The following is a 19645-nucleotide window of genomic DNA, read 5'->3' as shown; positions in this document are numbered from 1 at the left end:
CTTGCTCCACTGCAGAGAAGTTCAGAAGCCATTGAAAACTGAGCTGGGGTTTTTTTAAGATATAAAAGTGATCCTGTATATCACGGGCCTCTGTCAAGCTGAAGAAGGCAGCAGTTTGGGGATATCAGTGCCTGGAAGTGGATCTGAACCTGAGGTATGCAAAATCCAAATAGCTTCCTTACAGAAATTATTTAGAGAGATTTTTAACTGAAGCATAATAATTATGACAATCAAAGAAACTTGACCACAATCATTTAAATGGTTGGGGTTTTCTGGACAGAAATTATATGTGCATAGCTACTGCACAAAATAAAAAAAAAATAGAAAATGTGGGAAGGAATAGCCTCTATGCACACTACTGAGTTTCCAACACAGCGCAAACAAAATTTACAATTAACATCTATATTAAGACAGAGCAAACATAGTCCTGAAGTTCTATTAAAAATTACCAACAGCTTCTGCAATTTTAATGGCACTTGCTCTTGTTTCCATGACAGAAACATTTACAAGGATTATTAGAAGCATGTTGGTACATTCATGAAACATGCTCTCATTATCAAATGCTCTCTCGTTTCAACTCTCTGTGAGTTAACGATCCACTGAACTCCTATCTGCTGCTGATGACCAAGAAGAGCAAAAGATCTCACGCAGAACTAGGAAAAGGCCACGTCATGCCACCCCATGTGCTCAGATAAACAATATCTAGCAGAAGGCTCTTCTGCACGCAGGGACTAATACAGCTCAAAGGCAAAGCACAGAGCATAAAGATCTCAACAATATTATTTTCTGTCATTCAGCTGCAAGCATCAAGCTGAATCCCCACAGACAAATCAAGTATTTGCGTGTTTCAGTAATGAGACGAAATGCCACCAACCCTCCTCATCCACAGGGGATGCACGGGAGTGGAGCTGCCATGACCATGCCATGGGAGGCTCTCTGCAAGCAGATGTGACGTTGTGCCTGACCTTTCATTGGGGGTAGGTCAGAGAACAGTCTGGGAAGCTGCAAAGTTTGGTGACTACACAAAACTAATTGTGACCAAACAAGGTCTTTCCAACTACAGAGCGAGGAATAAGAAGCTCCAGCTTCAACACAACATGCTAAAATCTTCTCATTAACTCTTAACATTAAAGATCACCTTCTGCAGAAAACTCCAGTGCTCCCAGTAGCCAAACAGTAAAACAATTTAGACTACACTGGAAGTTGTTAAATTGTTCAGATAATGCCCACAATGGGACAATAACATGTAACACCTGCTGTTCTCCAAGGGTGACAGACCAAGAGACATCCTTCATTCTTCTTCTTTTCTACAAACAGATATCCACTTACTGCTTAAAACCACGCCTAGCGAGCAGTAGGACACTAGTGCTGCTTGAAGTATGTGCACAGTTGAGCATCTTTACATGTACTTTTCAAAGTCTCCAACAACAACAGGGAGCATAAATAGTTCTCTTCTGGAAATGAAGAACATTTTCTACATGTAGAAAAACTTCGCCAATGTCTTTTTTTTTTTAATTTTAATTTTTATTCTCCCCTCCTCCCCCCCACCATCTTTTTTTTCCCCCATTCCTCTCCTTCTACAGGCCTGGAAACATGCAGTTACGCTGCATGCTTAATTATGTACCTCTCACTCCATTTTTTTATTTCACATTGCCAAATTTGGAGAGTAAAAAATTATTCCTAAAAGTTCAAAACCAAGAATAAGCCAATAGAAAGAGCTTCAACTGAGGTTCAAAAGGTTTGCTACATGAAAGACAGTTCGTGAATTTTTGGATCAATGATTTTTCATGCTTGCAGTTGCCAAATTTCATTAGAATTTGTGATTGGTTCTAGCCCAGAGATGAAGATCATCTTTCTTAGTGGGGAAACAGCTTTAGCCAGAACTAACAGAAGATATTTACTGAAATACTATGGTATATACTTCATGCCAGAATTTGTCAGATTCCCAGCAGCTAACTTTTCCAAGCTGTCTCCGCACCACAAGGCTCCCTCCTTGTCTCATCCTAGAATGTGCTACAATAATTTCAAGTATCTGCACACAGAGAGGGAACATGAGGTGGACAAACTTTATTTTACAAAATCTATGCTTTATTATTATTATTATTATTATTATTCATTTAATGCTATTAGAAATTCTCATTTTGTTTCATTCTTCAAAGGAGATTAATAAGTTAGTTATTTTTCTGCAGCCCAAAATGAATGATACATTGAAATGAGAAAAAGAGCGGACTGCCAGCATGTATTATTTGGTCTTCTTCCATTAGCATGGGTAATTGGAGGTTGTTGCCTGAACATGAAGAGTGTCAACAGATTCAAAGGAAAATCAGTAGCCCAGGACAGGTTATCCTGGAAATGCCCTGCAAGTAGTCAGCTGGACAAGAGGACTCTGCAAAAGCCCTCACACTCTGCACCGTACACTAAGCAGAAAAGAACATGCTGTTCCAGCTGTTCTCACAACTGAATGGCTCCTTCTGCACCTGTGCACTTGTGCACCTTGCTCTCTTCCAAGACCTCCTTGAAGAAAGACTGTAAGTTAACAAAATCTCTGCTGAGGATGGACAGAAGGAAAACCAGGAAAACAAAGGAACTATAATTGTTCTAGTTCCTGTGAGCCCCTGGCCAGGGCTGCTTTTCACGTGGGCTGATGGACAGAGCGCTCACTTCCCTGAATGCCACACACCCAGACACAGCCCCACAGTGCTAATGACCTCGGTCCTTGGGAAAATGTATCCAGGAGTAAAGCAGGAACATGGAAAGGTCACTCTCCATCCAACTGCCAACATGGAGATGCAAAGAAAGAGCTGCTTTTCCAGTAAGTGCCCCAGCTGCACTGGGATGCCAGTCAGGATGTAAAGGACAGCTGCAAGAGCACAATGGCATCCAGTCCTCAGCATCCACAGGCTTCCCCTACTCACCTTGTACCTGCATATCCATAAGATGCTCCTGATGTAACAAAAAAAAAAAAAAAATTCAGTGTAATAATACTTTTAGCTTAAGTTAATTCTCCACAAAGGTTCTGTGGAATGCAATTCCTCAAAATTTTCCACTCCTCAAAAGACAGTTATCTTGCATAACCACTAAAAGAAAGCCACAGGAGAAGACAGCCATCTCCTGTACAGATGGAGATATTTCTTTAACCTATCTGAGAGCAAATTATTTTAGGGAACAAGTCCTATTATCATCATTTTTATATTATATTAGAATTTAGAACACTTCCTAGTAATAAGACCTCCCTAGCATACTGATTTTCAATCCATGCATCCTTACATGGCTTGTACAAAACACCTGGCCATTCACAGAATAAACACAAGGAAGATGTACAAACTGTGAGTAGAACATCCATAGGCTCTCACAGATCATCAACTTCTCTGCAGCATGCATCACACAGTCAATGTGCTTCCAGCAGGAACCACCTCTGGTTTTTTAAGTGCTTAGTTAAAAATCTAAAAATTAACTCTAATTGTTCTCATTCTACACCATTTTTACATTAAATATGGTGCTTCTGACTAAAAAGCACTTTACTGGTTAATAAAAGTAGCTATCTTGAGTTTTATGCAAAATAAAAAAGCAGAAAAATAGGTTATTATTGTTTAACTACCTATGTTTATGCAATCTCTGAAGACAGAGTATTTTAATAACTATATGAGTGCTAGTGTAGTTAATATTTCATATGAGATGTCAAAAATCTACGGCATTAAATAACATCTAAGATACTTACTCATCACTACAAATACAAAGGCTACCTAAAACAGAGAATGCTCATGCAGATGTTTTTTAAAGTCACTCCAGAACAAAAGTGTATTTGTATTCATGCAAATACACATTAGCTTTAATTGGGATTTTGCCTGTAGAGAAACTGAAACATTATCTTTTACATCATTCAAATAAACACTAAAAATACTTCTTAAATGTTTCTAAAACTAAATAGCTTTCTGAGGCTAAGTTCATTACTTTGTGTTCTTCTCTGGAATTTTTAGAACTATTTTGAAAGTTATTAATTCATGACAGAGTTCACTTTTTTTTTGTCAGAGGAGATTTTGATTTACGTATTTTTCAAGCTTTTGAGAATACTTCCAAAGGATGTTTAACATTTTTAGTCTCAAGTTCAAACTTAGGAGAGAAAACTTACCCATTGGTCATGCAACATACAAAGCAAACCTCCTGAACAATTTTTAAAAGGAAGCCAAGACTTTGCATATGTGGGAAATGAAGTCTGAATCTCAAAAATTTGAGTGTTCCATCCCCTCCACAACAGAACATTTACAATAAAGGGGCTCTTTTTTATCATGCAAAAGCCAACGAGAGGGAAGACCACTCATGGAGGAACAACTCCTGGCTGCAGGTGTTACAAATCACACAAGAGGGGGGCAGATTGGGCTGCATCTTGTTCTGTGCCCAGTATCAATCAGCCCTCACTAACGTCCCCCAGTTTTTATCAGCTCTTGGAATACAACCATCATTGTACCTTTTTGTGTGATTAGTATGGCAATTCTAATTTAGGGAAGATTAAAATAAACCAAACAGATGTATTTGCTTTTTCTGAGATGACCAAAACCATTTGTGCAAAGCAAGGCTGCTCTCATGTTCCTCAGAAGCAGCTGGGTTATCTCAAATACGAGTACTGGACTAAAACCACCTATCAAATGTAAGAGTTTTTTGCTGTTTCCACATAGCTGAGGAGAAAAGCAGTTAAACATCTCAGAGAGCTCTGCTGCTCCTCTTCAGCAGCAGCACCTCAGCAGGACTGGAAATGGGAGCCAAAACTAACCAATCCCACATGCATTCAGATGTCCACATTCCTCACTCCTGGTTGGCACAGGAACAGCACTGGGATGTTGGCCCTTGGCCTGCTAACTCCAGGAGAAAGGAAGAGACAGAGATCACGAGACTGAGAGATGATTATGCTCAGCACATCTAAAACCTAAAAGCAAGTATGTAATATCCCCACTGGGTCACTGGATCATGCTGTCACAGATCACCATCAAACAGTCCCTTTCTGACCACAGACATTCTGCAGCTCTTGTCCCTGTGCACACTTTGTGCTTCAGGAAGTCCTGTGACACAGACACACATTTACCTTTTCAGTAAATGGCACTTCACAATCCCCCTCCTGAGGAGTTTTAACTATTTTGTTTCCCTTTTCACATTAAAGCAGAGGAAAAGGACAGAACTGGACATTGCATACTTTGAATTGCATTCCAGTGGGATTCACGTAGAGATGACTGAAAAATAACAAGCTTAATCCACAAAAATGTAATACTAAGTTCTTTAACAAAATACACTTTAGCAGATTAGCTATCAAAGAAGACCAACCTCTCTGGTCCCAAACTGGAGGATAAAAGTCTTTGCATGAACAAAACAAACACAAAAATTCTTGGATCAAAATTCACTCAGCAGCATGAGGCTGAAGAAATTTTCCTGCTGATTTACTGCATGGCAGTTTGCTTGTCTAGCCTTTCCAAACAGTGATCTAACATCAGTGTTGAGGACAGCAAGAGGGAAAATTGCTGCCTAAGTGGCAGGTTTGTTATTGTATGACAATTCTAAAGAGTTCACTAGAAACTTCTAAAAAGAGCATCTTTAATTCCCTGAAATTACTGATAATCGGCCAAGTGAATGGAGAACAATTATGAGCAAAATTGAATGCTTCCAAATGCCAATTTGCTTTATATCCTGAATTAATATTGCATAAGCATTTCTAGTCTCTTGCTGTAAAAGCACAGGACTAAAAACCTAGGCCCACAGGCAGTCTTGCACGGCTCTCCCTCAGAATTCTGTATCATCATTTTTGCATTTTATAATCATACTTAGCATTTATGTGGTGACTTACATATTTAACCTATTTTTCTTTCAAAAACAAAACCCCACATCTGTAAGGTAAACTGTTTTCTGCACTAAATGTTCAACTATAAGCAGTCACACAATAGCACGAAGCCCCTAGTACAGCCAGAGACATAAGCTGGATTTTGCTACTAATTAAGTCAGAGCACACTTGAAACCATTGCTGCAAAATACAGTCTTAGGAATTTTTTGTAATACAGCTATGCCAGCAGCTGGCCATGAAGTACAGCAAAGAGAATAAGTACTCTGGGAAGAAAAGGGCTCAAAACATCCTTTTTTTTTTTGCTGAGCCAAAACAGATTTTTTTTGCTGAGCTTTCTGTTAAAGGGCCAAGAAAGTGTAAAAAGTTAATGCAGAATTTTTGTCAGCCTCAGTTTCCTGAGTAGTAGATGACTTCCCAGCCAGTCCCACAGAAGAAAAAGACCAGCCCAAGCCACGGTGACTCAACCAGATGCTGTCCATCCTCCTTAGTCTGCGCTTCCTATGCACCAAGGAGGAGCTGAATCAAAAAACAAATGCAAAAAAACCTTTAAAATTAATTTTCTCCTTTTATCCTAAAAACCTCCAAAACACACAACGAAGCAAGACAAAACAAACCTAACCAAGTAAGCACATTCCACCTACAAACAAAATGTAGGGTATGGATGAATGGGAAACCTGGCTGCTGGGGGCTTTGCAGGAGTAGAGGGTACTGCAGCAGTATGGCTACAGATTTCTGTGGCAGACAGGATGGAAAGATTACAGAACTGGATGGAATGGACAATGAAAACAACAAGAGAGGGTGCACCAAAAAAAAAAAAAAAAAGTTAAGAAAATAAATAGAGAATAATCTTGAATGAGAAAAGCATAGGTCCAAGTATGGGAAGAATCATTTGCTACACACATTGCAGCACTACTGTGAGACTCCAAACAAGACTCGTAACTCAAATCCGGAAGACACCCTGTGATCATCCTGTCAAACACCTATATAAGCCCAGGTACACCATGCAATAATGTCTGCATTTAGTCTTTTAACTTCTGTTGGAAATACAGAAAAATATTGACTTTAATTTCAAGACTTCAGGAGACAGAGAATCCATCAAAGCCCCAGGACTGTCATTTTTAAAGCTCTGCAATTCAGTGAATGTCTCCTATGTCAGAAAATCCACAGTTTGTGTTTCAGGAAAGGTAATTCAAAATGTCATCATGAACTTATACAAATCTAACATTACACACTACCATTTTTCATTTTGTGATTAACACTTGAGAAATAACAAAAGTGTAATCACGTGGGATTATCCTTCCTTTTCATGTCTTTAACTTTTTTTTTTTTTTGCTTCTTTCTTCAGTTTCTGGCATGGACCAGGTCTCAGATTCTACAGAGAGTTTTGCAAAGAGAAAGGGTGAGCGGGAGGGCAGCAGCAACCTACTCACTTTCAGAGTCATACATCATTTACATGGGTCCTAGGGTAATTGTTTATACAGCAAAGTAACATCAAGGAAACAGTTATGTATTTTTATTTGTCCCCAGGGAGGTAAGCATTCCCTGCCACTAGCTCCTCTTCCTGCCCTCCCCCCTCCCCTTTTCTGATCCATGCATCTTTGTTCTTTTATTCTTCATGCCTTCTCTTTTCCATTCTCCTTCTGTTTCCGATCACAGGCTGATACGAAGTGGTTGTCTCCTTTCTAAAATTTCCATGAGGCATCAAGTTAACCCAGATGCACAGGGTTGTCAATCTGGAAGTCAGCAAATGGAAACAGAAGGAAGGAGCATCAAGTCACCAGCTAACCTTCTTTTGGGTTAAAGCCTCATCCCCATCACACGTGCTGAGCGTCTCACATTCTGCAGCTTGATAACTACAGACAGAAAGCACAGAGCACACAAAGAGCCTTCATCAGCAGCCCTACCTTTGACATTTCCTCACTTTTCATTGTTAAAAATGACCCTTCAGGTATCTTACAAGCAAACAACAGAAAAAATAGTGAGGGAAAAAATCAAGGAAGCAAACACAGAGCAAACAGTTTACATTGCAGTGCAAGTAATAAAATAGTTACGACTAAAATGAAACAAATGTATTTAATTTGGCTGGTCAAAAGGAAAATAAAACTGAATTAACCACATGTATCTATGGGTGAAAATTACTATCCCTCTAGCTAAAATTATGACTTTAAGAACTTTTTCCAAGGAAAGATAAATGAAACACTGTATTTGGTTTAAATGTTACATGTACAAGGACTTACAAAAAAAAAAAAAAAAAAGAGAGAGGAAATGTGAAAAAAGCCCCATAAATACAGCTTTCCTTAGAAAAGGCATCCCTTTTGATACAGCATAAGATGAATTATTAGATTTAATTACTTACTAAACTTACTAAATGCTGTAAAAATGTGGTCAATGAAATGGCTTCCTCCCACAGAGGTCTGAAATTCTGTTTCTTTCTGAGGAAATTCTAGCTATGTACCAATCTTATCTGCTTTCATACTGAAAACACTGAAAACCTGCTGTCCTAGAACTCAAGACATCTGTCAGATCTGGGAGGCATAAAGTAGAGAAAAATACAACAATGATTCACAAGGACTCAGTGCCTGTTAAACACAATTGGATTTGCAGACAACCTTGAAAGGATACGTACTGAGAAGATATTTAAAACATCTGGCAAAACCTGGATGAGGGGAGGGTGGAATACAAGCCCATAACATAAGAGCAAATTAAAATACTTCATTAAAAATATTTTTCACCCTAAGTAAAACATTCCAAGTTTGAAAAAGAAAAATGGAAACAAATGGAGCAAAATCCCAGCCCTGGGAGAACTGAGAAACTGAAACTGGTATATGGTACATACAGCATGGCACAAATTGCTCAGTATGAGTGAAGCTGATGTACTGCCTTCAGGGTTTTAGAAGTAATTTAATATTCAATTCATCCCATAATAGGAATCCCATGCAAAGAATTCACATGCACAAAATCATTCTGGTAAAACACAGAATGAAGACTCCTAGAAGCTGGCTTGTACACCAGCGGCCACACCAGGCAAACAGCACATAAATAGCTGCATTACAGTCTACCCTGAACTGACAGCCATTGGGAACTGTATGGAACTTCCATACAGCAGTGAAATCATACACACAAGCACAGCTCTCCTCCTGGAGCTCGTTCTGCAGGGCATGTACCCATGAGCGTGAGCTGCACAGGGAATGTGGGGTCTGAGCCCAGCAAAGCGCACACTGCCCCGAGCGCTGCTTCCCTGCCTGGGGCCTGTGGCACGCTCTGGGCACAGATGATCCACACAAACCCAGAGCCTGCACCCTCAGAGGGCAGCTGCTTGCTCCCAGCACCACTGAGGACACGGCTCAAGCAGGCACTGCTTTGGTACCCCCATGTTCTATGGGCTCTCTGGATTTGCTGCCACCACAACACACTATTGCACAGCAGCTGCCAAGACACAGAGTTTGGGATAAACTCTTCAGCTAACACAAAAGCTGCAGTAAACAAAAATCTTTGAGTATTCCCAGCTGCGGTTTCACTGAAGCTTTTTCACCCTTCACTTTTTGGGCAGTATTTTTTTAAACAGTTCAGTTTTCTCTTCCTTCCCTCCATTGCTGCTTACACATGGCTTCTCCTCCTCGAGCTCCTGGAGCAGCACCCTGGCAGTGACCTCTCCTCAAGCCTTCAGCTGCATGTCCTGCTCCCACGGTCACTGCCGAAAGCACAAACCAGAAATAATATCTCAGTACCAGCACTAACTGCAAACAGATTTTCCCCCTACCCTTTATGGGTGGAAGAACTGAAAATACTTATTACACTGTAATGTTATGTTTTAAGCAACATAACAAAGAGCTATGGGAAAGCAGGATTACGGGAAGACTTTGCCCACTTGTGTTTTATTACTTTAAAGGTGAACTTAAAACAGAGGTAGAGGTAAATCATCTACATGTACAATACTCACAGAAATATTGCCTACTATGTCAAACTAGAGCAGTAACTTTATTCACTCACTTAATGGATATTTCCCAGGGATAAATGTCATGCAGTTCATTTGACAGAGCAGTTTCATGTTTTTTTACTGCAGTAAGACCTTCATTTTCATTTATTTTTCCATGAGTGAAGAGCCCAACTAAAATTTTAAATAAAACATGAAGACACTATACTATGTAAGATCCTTCAGATGGAAATCATTGTGAAAGTCGGGCAGTGTTTGACCTAAAATTCTCTGTCATCTAATGAAAGTCTTAAACATCAGAGCTCAAAATGGGTTGGAACAGAAGAAGTGAACATCATTTTTATATTTGATGGAGAAAGCTTTCACATGCAGAAAACCTCCAGAACACCCAAAAGCAGAGAGATCAAGTCAGGACTTACCAAAAAACACTGAAAGACTTATTTGTGTATTATATAGGGCTGGTTAACAAGGCACATGTGTCCATTCTCCAACTTGTTAGAAACTGGTGAACATAATTTATTCTTTTATAATCTAAAAAAACGAACTGCTAGCATTGCTTCAAATGTTATTTTCATTGAAACCGTTTCAGCAGTTGCTGCCCATCATTATTCTGTCTGTAAACTTGCAAATCCATTTACTTTAACAGCCTATATTTGAGGGATACTCCTTTACTCAGCCACCCATTCAGAGGCTGAGCATGTTTACCGAGAACTTTCCCAAGTCCTCAGGGAGCCAGGATACCTGGAAGATCAGGAAAGGCAGGATGGCTGTACCACCCTGCACAGTGTGTGAGGGAATGGGGTACAGAGACACTCAACTGCACAGAGCAGTGAAGACAACTCATGTTCTTCAGACCTGATTAACCCTGCATCACGCTTATTCCTCCAGATCTGGGCTGGCTTTCAGTGCCACGTGGCACCTCTGATGCTCCAACATCTGAGAACACATGGCAAGAAACAGCAAGGCTGCCCCTTTGCAGAGGTTTACCCACTTGGGAGCAGCACCACAAAGTGACCAGATACCAGTGTCAGACCCAAGGGAGATGGCACTGTTAACCATAAAACTCCATCCAAGTGTCTCAAACTCAATTTCACTCCAAAAAAATCCAACATGGGATTTTCTGCACTCATGACACTGTCCACAACCCAAATATACTTCCCAAGCTTAATTAGGGATGTGTAGGAACTTCCTGGGGCCATGCAAAATTAACCTTTCTCTTCCAAATTTGCAAATTACCTTTTTTAAGGCAACAAAGGCAATGTTCTACTTCACGATAGTCTTGGGTTTTTTTTACTCTTTCCTGTAAGAATTTATTTTTATGGTGTGAGTTAAATCACATGCAGAATGGGATTCACAGACATGTATTTTGGAACTGGTCAACTCCATTTCTCTCCCATCAGCAGAGATTAGCCAGTGCACCTTGTCTAAGCAATGGTCTATTTCACCCTGAAATAAGCTGTAAAACAGGTCAGATGAACACACCCAAAAGGTGTCCAAGAATGAGAAACTGGGCTGCCTTGAGCATTTAGCTCACATGCAGAACCTAAAGTCTGTTGATATTAACCTCATCCGTCACATCTTCTTTTAATCAGCTGTTGCCCAGCAATTACCAAAAGAGTCCAATTTTACTTCCAGTTGTGAATATGAACAGTGCTGTACAGAGAACTGAATCAAATCCAACCCCTCAGGATAAGGTTTTAATGGTTGATCAAAGTTTGCTTTGAGAAGCCTAGTTTCTGACTCATATGCACAGTTTTTGGAAGCTAATGCAAGCTTGCTCTTGCTGTCTTTGTACAACCCTTTACCATATGCATGCAAGCAGTAGCAACATTTAACTTAACCTAAGCGCCACTTTTTGCTTTTGTTTGTAAACCCACATGGTCCTCAACTCCCTTCTACATACAGAATCATTTCTACTTTCTGTAAATCCAAAACTATTGATAGAATTAGTTACCTAAATCTGTAACAGAAGCTAGAAACACAGACCCGGAACACAGCCCGAGTTCACATTCACTCCAACCCCAAAGAGCCCAGCTCTACCATCAGCCCAGGCAGTAAAAGCCCCCACCACCAAGGTGGCAACTGTGTCACGAAGGGAGACCCCGTCTGTGCCTGCAGTGTCACAAAAGGGGAGCTGAGCTGAGGGGCCCTGCCTGCAGAGTAGTTGTGGACACCGAGCCGAGCCAAGCTGTGACAGCAGGAGAGCAGGGGCTGGGCTCGGGCCTCACCTCGGCTCAGACCTCGTCAGGTGCATCGGCTGGAGCCGAGCTTGTCACCTACACAGCATCCAGTGCCAAGGGTCAAAAAGAGAAGAGTTCTTCTGAATACATACACTTTATTCTCACCCTGAATGCTTCATCTGCCCCTAACACAAACCCACAGCATTCTGAAGCTGGCACTCATACTAATTACATAATTCATTACAGCAAGAGATTGGTAGGAGAAAGAACAAATTTTATCTTTTTTTCAAGTAGGAAATAAGGCAATAAATTAATGGAAAGTTATTTCTCATGCACTCCTTTATTTCAATATCATGTTTCAGTCCTTTTCAGTGCATGAGAGAGTAAATAAAAAACAACTGAAAAACAAGCCTATTCAACTAGTAGCCATCTGTCTCTCTCTCTCATCCTCCTCAAAGGAACATGTCAAAAGACACAGAATTTAAAGCAACTTTTTCCCAGTAATCACCCAAAGAGATGGACTATCTCCAAAACACATCCCCATCTAAAAAAAAAAAGAGAGAGTTAATGTGCTGTAAATGTAATAAGGAAAGGAGCAAGAAGATCCTTCGTGAATTATGAGCAAAAGCAAGCAACAATTCTCACACTGAAGTACAAGTTTAGCCTAATAAAGGATGTACTTTAAGTGTAATATCTTACAACATCGGGCTTGTGATCAAAAATACCTACATGCTTTTCTGGGGGGGCAGCCATACACTAGCTGATGCACTGAACTAAGGGTAACCTCACAGACAGCGCAGCACAGAGCCCCCAGCACACACCACTCTTCATTAGCCCTGAAACACCAATCCCACAAAATCAGCCTGCTTAGGACCAAGTGAGTAATTAAGTACCTTTGATAAACTGTGCTTCCTCTCCTACTGGAAAATTTTTTTGTGAGTAATTAATGTAAGTTGCCCAGCCCCCCATACCCCTTCAAAGACCATTCCTATTGCCTCAAATCAAAGCAAAACACGACTGGGATACCAGTTAATGTTGCTGACTAGTGGCTCTGAATGTTAAGGATGCCTTGAAGAATACTGTTTTACCACATTTCAGAACAACTATCTATAAATACTGCATAAGGTTTTTAGAAACTGTTGGGCAAAAAAATGTAATATGTACATATGCCTTCATAGTAAAAAAATTCACAGGGTGGTTGTCTGTATTGTGAGAAAGCATTCTCTACTCATTTCAGATTCATGTTCCTTTGCCTTCACTGTGCTCCTCCTAGTTTGCTTATAATGAAATTACAAGAAACAGAGGAGCAATCAAGAAAGTATCTATTTTAAGAGTTATTACACTTATTTGTATAATACATACTGATATGTGGGATGACAAACTCTTTAAATAAACATAGCTTTATCTCAATGGTATTAAACCCATGATACCACAATATGACAGACTTGAGCAGCTACACTGCAATGTTTGAGTGGATAAAAGGGCATAATATTTTTGCATACACAAAAATAGAGTTCCATTACCGAAAAAGTTGTCTTTCATTTAAAGAAATGGAAAATAAAACCCAGAAACACCATCACCACCACATATGAGTGTTGAAATATTCTGAGAGTACAGCTCTGATTTCCACAATAGCTTATTGTTCAACTGAACATTAAATCTATTTAAGATGTCAAACTTAGACTAATATCCAAACCTGACTTCTTAAACTATTCAAATTCAATACTTACATCTTTATAACCTTTCCTTATTATCCCTCTTGTAGTATATTCTCTAGCTGCGGTACAACCAGGTATCAGATACAATACTGTATTTTTATTACTTCCCATTATTAGTACTTGTAGATAGAAGTCTTCACCATATGGAATAACATCTTGAAATGCACCACAATTGCTCAGGTTTCCTCTAGAGAATCAGTGAGTTCTAAAATATTTTACTTTATTGGTTTCAGGGATTTTTTTAATCCTACTAGAAGCAACAGTATTTTGCTTGCTGGTATACTGAGAAGATTGAAGATATTAAAGGTTAATTTAGAAACTTAAGCAGTTTAAAATCCATTTGTTTTTACAAACGTGTCACAGTCTCATCAAAAACACATGGTTTTTAAACTGCTCAACAATCCCAAATTAACAGCAGAGCACTACACTTGGAGAAAACACCAACTGGAGATCACTCAAGTCAGAACTGTGCTGTACAAAGATCAAATTTAGCCTCGTGGAAGAAAGTGGCACCTGGTACTGATTTTTTGATTCAATAACTCTGGCTTTTAAATAATCATATCCCTCACAGAGCTATAGAGATAAAATGTGATAAGAATTCCTGAACGGCGAGAGCACCAGAAGGTGAGGAAACAGACTTTGCTAAATCTTGTCCTCAAACTCCAATGCATGAGAAACCTTCCTTATTCAGATGCCATCAGTTGAGGTGCAAGCCTCAGTTCAATGTTCTTTTTGTATTACACAGTAAAAGAAACATAAGAGAACCTGGCAAGGGAGTAACAGTGGGAATGATGGTTTGGAAATCCTTTGTATTTCATTCCTGGAACTTCACTGGAACTTCACTGGAATTACAGGCATCTGAACACCAATGAAGGTGACCAAGGAGACACATCATGGAAAGCTAAGCTGATCTGAGACTCAGTGTAGAGACGGGAAAACCTCCCACTGCCTTCAGCAAGCACTGCCTGTAAAGTCCTAATCTTTCATTATAAATGTGGATGACTTTCTCTATATTTTGTAATCAGCTATTTAATCCTAGAGATAACTCGATCTGATAAAGCTCCAAACATCTGGGGTTTGATGAACTCATCTTTCCCTTCTTCCCTTTCTAATCTCTCGATTCCTTAGTTCTTCAACATTTGAAAATATCTTTTTTCCATACATAAAGATGACTCAGAGCTGAATTAGGAGTCAAAGAGATACAAACAAGAATGAAAAAGTTTCTAGTGGCCATATGTGGGAAAGAGTGCTGAAACAATCATCGGTTTTGAAACCGGAACAAGTATGAACTCACCTCTGCACTTCTTTGCCAACACACTAACATGGAGTGCTCCAAACCATGAAACCAAGGCCTTTACCTTATAAATATTTACAGCTCAGCCAGGAACAGGACAGACTGCCCCCACCAGCCCTCCTGCATTAGAGCACAGCACAGAGAGTGCTTAGCAGCACACAGAACCTGACTCTTAACCGCTCCCACAAATACTGCATTGCTACATGATGTGTAAACATGTTTTCTAGCCCTATGAGTTACTAAAATTGGCTTTTTCTCAGGAAATGCCAATTCGCCTCATCAGAAGAATGAGAAGAATACCAACACATTTGAAGACTTGGAGCCTGCCACTTTTATCTTTCCTTAACTAATAAACCAGTCCTACCAATTCATCACAGTCCCCAAAGCAACTTATTCTTGTTGCTCTCTTTTGACTCTCTCCAACTTGTTTAGAATTTCTCCACAGCTGGCACCACAACTGCTCACTCCAGCTTAAGCCTTCCAGCTCACAACAGTGAGCCCAGAACAGCATTTGCTTTTGATCTTTTGATGGAATAGCATAATGTCCGATTGCACTGTAGTAATGCACTATATTGCCAGGATCCTTCTCACACTATTGTGGACTTTGCTGTTCATTAATACTGCCTTGCAAATTACCTTTTTCTTCCTAGATGCAGTGGCTGTGCCCATCTCACTGATTTCTGGACAGTTTATAAATGTATCAAAAGTCAATGCTGAACTGAAACACTGTGCCTAAAACTCCATCTTAAGGGGGGTTTTTTTTATGCAATATTTTATATTCCAGTTCAGACTTATTAAAATACTGAAACAGTCCTTAAACTAGGAGAGCCCTCAGGGGCTATACTTGATATGTCCTACTAATTTGTCAGTGAACAACTAATAACTACTCAGAAAGCTGAGAAAGAGACAGAAATTCAAAGGCAAGCAAGGTCAGGAACTTTATTATAACAATGAATTCCCAGTCAAAGTCTGCATGTATGCTCTTACCTGTGAGGAATAAACTTGTGCTGATTGCAGGGTGAGAGCACACTTGCACACAGGGAACGTTAAAGCAACAGCCATGCTGCTGGGTAAACAACGATGTGAAGCTGAAGCAATTTCTTTGCTTCTCTGCACTTCTAGTACATCTTCACAGCCAGCTGTGGACTCATTTCAGAAGATTCTCATCTAGACCTTTTTTTTTTTCATAGTCTGCTTCTGTGACCAGAATATGAAATGGATGCTGAGAGTCCTACTAAAATATATGATACAGATCACCTGAGCAAATACATCACTGGAGTGCACCAATTCCAGCTAGCTCTTCATAATTTCTTAGGCTCTCTGGCCAGTGTTCTGGGAGATGCTGACCCTCCAGCCTTTAGGAGAAGCTTACAATTGCCTCATATCTCATTTTTAAGCAACTGAAGCACCTACAAGACATCCTGAAAACAAAAGCAGCAGTCTTGTAAAATGCACAGGCAGCTGATTTGTGTCACATGGGCAAAAACCAGTACAACATAAACCAGGGTGGGAAGCAGTACATGCACAATATGCTCGTACACCTGTCTGCTAAATATGTCACTGTGAACACCATTCACTTTTACAAGCAATAGCTTTGAGAAGCAAATTGTTTAATTTTATTAATTATACTTTTAATCACAGAATTATAAAGATTGCATGAGATCTCTGGAGGTCATTTGGTTTAATCAGTCACACAAAAAAAGGACCAGCTGGATCAGGCTGTTCAGGGCCATGTTCAGTCAACTTCTGTCCATCTCCAAGCACATGGAAATGCCACAATTTCTCTGAGCAACTTGTTTTGCTCTCCAGGTGAGAATGGTTTTCCTTATTTCTAACTGGCATTTTCCATGTTGAAAATGTTTTCATGTTTGTTGTCTCCAGCAATAATGTGCCTATGTGAGAAGAATCTGGCTTCATTTTCTCAATACCCTTCCATTAAGCGGCTGAAGAAAATAGATCTCCACAACATCTTATTCCCCCTAAGGGAAAAAACATCAGCTCTCCAAGCCTCTCTACCTCTCTTATAATGTTTTCAAAATAATGTTATGTATTAAAAATGTTTTTTCACTGTAACTGCTGAAATATTCAGAGAGACTTGTTACATATAATCACACCAAGACAAATAACCAAGGGTGGTCTTAGTTCTTGAACAAGCTAAATAATTTAAAAGGAAAACAAGACAAAGAGGATGACCCTTTCCACAATATCTCATGTAGCTGGAAAGGGATTTTATTTACAATATTTAAATGCAGTACTGTGAAACAAACAACGTGGTTCACAGGCAGTGCACCCGCTGCTGAACTGTCACTGCCTGACATCCTGTCTTATCTGCCAAATTGCTCATTAGGTTTGGCAATTTTCACCTGCGTCTCCAGTTTATATTTCAGCAGGGAATAAACATCAGTCTGCTTTAACAATCTTCTGCAGTGAGCTTCCAACTTCTTCCCAGAAAGCACGCAGGCACAACACAAAAAACGCCTTGTGTACTGTAGGCTTAGAAAAAAGATGCAGCTGAAGTGATGAAATACAACAAGAAGTTTAACTTGGGTAACAGAAAAGCAGTAAAAAAGAAACAGCTAGATAAGAAACATAAATAAATCAACTGCTTGTATTGATGAATTGTGTTTTCACAGTGCAAAACAATGCACGGGGTATGAGCCAGCCTCATTTTTGTTTCCACGTTTATATGGGAAGACTGAATTTGACACACACACACACCCCCCACACCCCCCCGACATGCAAAGTACAGGCTGTGTTTGTGCATGGGAAAAGAGGGACTCCAGATGAATATCACTTTTCCAGCTGGACCTGATGTAGCTAACCTTTCCCTTGCTGGGAGAGGAACGATGGTGTGATCTATAAACAAACAAAAAGGGGTAGCATGGCAACCAGAACAAAGAGAGGAGGATCTCAGCAGGCCCTTGAGCCTCAGCCTAATGCACTGAGATGCTGCCTGGGAGCAGAGGGTGCAGGTGAGCAGCAGCACAGGGGCGCAAAGCTGCGCGGCCGCACGGGAACCGCTCCGAAACAGAGCCCACCTTGCCCGCAAAAAGCACCAGAGATGTAAAACAAAGCGTCTCAAATGCTATAAACCAATTTCAGATGGAATACTGTTTTTCATTTGTTAGCAGTAAAATATTCACCGCCAACCCTGCAATTAGCTGGAAAATTACAATAATTACAGCAATTTTGTATCCCATCTCCAATCCAATTAATAGATATATGACCTTGTCAACATGTAATAATCAGGATCTGCATCTACCGCAAAACTGGATGGGTTTTATTTGCTGAATAGAACTTACACAGTAAGAAGATAATTATTTGAAATACTGAGAATACCATTTGTATGCTATGCTTCACTTCACAAGTTATAAAGGAAATACAATAAGGATAGTATTTCCATTTTCAATGTATATTTAAATGAAATTCCTGAAATAGGTATGTTTAATATGGGATAATATTACTGCACTGGGATTCTAAGCCTGTGGTTTGGAACATTTAAAACCAAAATATATCTGTCAACGTTTAAAAAAAGGAATTAGATAGATAGGAGAACATCTCTGATTTCTGATAGCAATTACAAATTGTTTCACACACTTTATTTGTTCATGCTTTTATAAAAAGTGTCAAAGAGTTATAATCCTTACCAACAGTTTTAAAAGTCTTCTGTATTTCTAAAGATGTTTGTATTGAAGGGTCTCAAACTCCTTTTTGGCCATTTTTGCAATCAGTGAACTAGCCAAGTAATCCATGTATTTTCCAGAATGATACCAAAGATAAGTGAGCTGTCGAATATATTACTGAATTTTTTCTGTACTATATGATTTTGATGCACTAACGTTCATGTATTGTATAATACACCAGATAATCACACTAAGGAGAAAATGGGTATGCATTTGCCTGCCCTAACCCCCGCTAAGTTGAGAACCGAGGAGGACAGTTTTTTGGCTTATGCACGGAAATTAGATGTGCATTTAGCAGTGACATACTCTAGTGACAGCAAAATGGAAGGGTCCTGAAATTCCAGGATACTTCTTTATTCTGCCATTAATCCTCCCCTAATTTAATTCTGTGTTTCAGTGAAGCATAGTTACAGCTTGAAAAGATACACATTCAGCTCTGTGTAAGCTAATTGTTAAATGTTATTCCCCTTAATTTTACAGGAAATATTCTGGTACAAAACCCCTCAAACTTAACAGAGTGGTAACTTTTCCATTTGTATTTTACCTGATTGCTTAAACACAGATTTTAACCATTAAAAGAACACCTACACAAAAGCAGTCTCTTGGCAATTACACAGGGCTGTTTAAAACAGTGTATCTGTAGAACATCAAAGGACTGATAATACTAACTTCTGCTAAGAATTTTCTGGAGTGAAGTCACTATTTCAAAAGTTCAGTGAGCAAAATGATAGACACTACAGATAAAAGGACACAATGCTTTATCCACATATCCATCCTTGTCTGCATAGTACTTTCAACAACAATGAAAATTACATAGTAAATTTCATTCCATAATTTTTCTTCTTAATAAGCTGAAATATTCAAAGAACCTGTCTGAGCAAGAAATGCGATAAGTAATTCACTGTTTTCCAACAAATGTTCACCACATTGAAATAAACAAAATAAAGAGATGTTTCTGGCTATAGTTTCTGCTTTTTAAAGAAATGTATTTTTGCAACACAGTAAATGCACG

General features: G+C 39.4%; 1 protein-coding gene across 13 annotated transcripts in view; it reads right to left on the bottom strand.

The window, feature by feature from the left end:
* The window catches only part of PARD3 (par-3 family cell polarity regulator), a 448911-nt gene that overhangs the window by 280823 nt on the left and 148443 nt on the right, over positions 1-19645 (bottom strand). The gene's annotated exons all lie outside the window — the stretch shown is intronic.

The sequence above is a fragment of the Coloeus monedula genome (assembly GCF_965178545.1).
Source record: "Coloeus monedula genome assembly, chromosome: 1".
NCBI lineage: Eukaryota > Metazoa > Chordata > Aves > Passeriformes > Corvidae > Coloeus > Coloeus monedula.
This window is presented reverse-complemented; position numbering and strand designations above follow the sequence as displayed.